At 71.8% G+C, this 2,098-nt stretch overlaps 1 protein-coding gene across 8 annotated transcripts in view; it reads left to right on the forward strand.

The window, feature by feature from the left end:
* The window catches only part of LDB1 (LIM domain binding 1), a 22,521-nt gene that overhangs the window by 4,234 nt on the left and 16,189 nt on the right, over positions 1–2,098 (forward strand). For 2 of the 8 annotated variants that reach the window (XM_019502696.1, XM_019502698.1), the window contains exon 1: positions 9–201. The exons of 4 other annotated variants lie outside the window; for them this stretch is intronic. The gene's annotated coding sequence lies outside the window, so the exon portion shown is untranslated. Of the gene's footprint in view, positions 1–8; positions 202–2,098 lie in introns of those variants that run through there. 2 more of the 8 variants (XM_019502699.1, XM_019502700.1) reach the window with 1 other exon arrangement.

Consider the following 2,098-nt stretch of genomic DNA (forward strand, 5'->3'; position numbering starts at 1 on the left):
GCGACGGCGGCAGCAGCCATTGTTCAGGGGGAAGCTCGCAAACAAAGGGCTCGGTGCGCTCGCGGAGCCGGCCTGCGGCCTGCCGGGAGCCCCGGCCCCGGGGAACTTCGCCAGCGCCTCCCCCGGCCCCTGCCAGCTCCATGGCCTGGCAGCCGGGCACCGCCGCCACCTGCTAAGTTTGCAGCCGCTGCCTTCTCCCTGGTAAGTGCCCGCGGGCCACGGGGGCAGCGGTGCGGGCACCGGGTGCCCGGCTCGGTTCGGCTCAGCCCGGCCCCGCTCCGTGCCCTGGCGGGTGTCAGTCCGCCGGTGAGCGGGGGCTGTGCCGGGGCTGGGGGGAGGCGGGAGCCGGGCTCCATGGGCCGGAAAGTTTGTCCACGCAGGGCCGGGCCCCCCCCCAGCCCCTCCCAGACGCTTCCCGGGGGCTGCGTGTGCGCAGTTCCAGTGCCGGAAAGTGGGGGGCGTCCGAGCCCTGGCAGCTGCTCCCTGCCCCGGGCACCTGCCGGGGGGCAGTGCTGCCCCTACACCGGCATGTGGCCCCTTCGTTATCAAGCTCCTGTGGGCTCCCCCGCAAGCACTGGACCCGCCGGTCCCTTCCTGCATGTGCTGTCGTGGGCATGGGGTTGAGGACAGCAAACTCGTGGCGCTAGTGACTTTGTGCCCGGGTCCCGCAGGGGACTACTTTGGGGGCTCCAGTCCTGCTCGGTAAGGGACGGGGCTGGCATGGGCGCAGGCGCAGGTGGTGCCGGGCTGCGTGGGCTCGTCGGCACGGGGCCGGGGGGCAGGCTGGACCCCTGCTCTGGAGTCAGCGAGGGGTGCGGGGTCTGGCCGCCTCGTCCTGGCTGAGCTGAGTGGCGGCGTGAGCCGTCCCTCTGGCGTGGGTGTCTGTTGTGTTCTGCAGATGTACAGCGCCAAGCGCTGCGCAGCTCCAGCACCGAGCTGCCACATGCATCAGGGGTTGTCTGCGGGGCCCAGTGGCACTGGCACCCCAGTTGGGTCCCATCCAGCACCTTCCCCTGGCTCCAGCAGGGCTTGGGGGTCTCTGTGCTGGACCCTTGTCTCTGGCCCTGGCTGGAGCAGGTGGGTACAGAGTTGAGCCCCGGGGCAGATGCGGGCAGCACCAGGGCGGCCCCGATCCCTGGGCCCATTTGGGGGGAGGAATCCGCCTGCCCCTGCATGTGTGGGGGGGCAGAAGGCGATGCCTGGGCCTGGGTGCTGGGCTTGTCACTCAGGACTCACAGAATCAGGCCCATGCCTGCCCACAGCCTCCTGGAGGGTCCCTGGCAGTGGACGATGACAGGGTTGGGGCAGGGGTCCCTGCCCTCTGCAGCCCAGGGCCGGGCCTGCCTCACTGTGTGTCCTGGCCCGCACACTGCAGGGAGATTCCCCAGCCCCTTTGGGCTCGAGGCTCCTGCTCCCTGGTGCTGAGGCAGCCTCGCAGGTCCAGTGCCTGGCCGTGTCTTCGCTGTGCCCCCAGCACAGGTTGGAGGCAGCTGGAGCTGCCAGGGAGCGGTTAGCACGCGGTGGAGCCCCTGCCCCAGTGGCCGGGGTGCGCAGAGCGTTTCAGCCTCAGCTGGTTTTCCTTGCAGCTGCCCGGAGAGCGGGGAACCTGGGAGCCAGCACAGCACCCCGGCCCAGGGGGCTCGATCCTGGTGGGCTGGTGGGGGGGTCCTGGGGCAGGGGGGCACCGCTGGCGGCTGGCATCGCAGCTGCTGCACTCAGGATCGGGGCCCATGGGACAGCCCAGCCCCGCTGCAGCCTCCCTTCCCTGGCCCCAGTGCCCCTGGGATGATGCCACGGGCCTGCCCCGAGCAGGGGGCAGCGTGGGGGTGTTACGAACCGTGCATGCTCCCTGCTGCCCCCGGGCTTCTCCCGTGGGTGCCAGCCCCGGGCCCAGCCGGGTTGCAAGGCAGCGGGGCGGCCCGGTGGGGCTGTGCCGGAGACAGGGGCGCAGAGCCAGGGGGAGCTGCGTCGAGCATGGGGAGCCGGCGGTCTCCCCACCGTGGGCCAGGCCTGGTGAGGCCGGCCCCACCTCTGGCAGGCGGCCGGCGGAGCGTCCCGGCATGCACCGCTGTCCCGATGCAAATGTAGGCGGGCTAGT

This window comes from Gavialis gangeticus, unplaced genomic scaffold (genome assembly GCF_001723915.1).
Source record: "Gavialis gangeticus isolate Ggan-Ray unplaced genomic scaffold, GavGan_comp1, whole genome shotgun sequence".
Lineage (NCBI taxonomy): Eukaryota > Metazoa > Chordata > Crocodylia > Gavialidae > Gavialis > Gavialis gangeticus.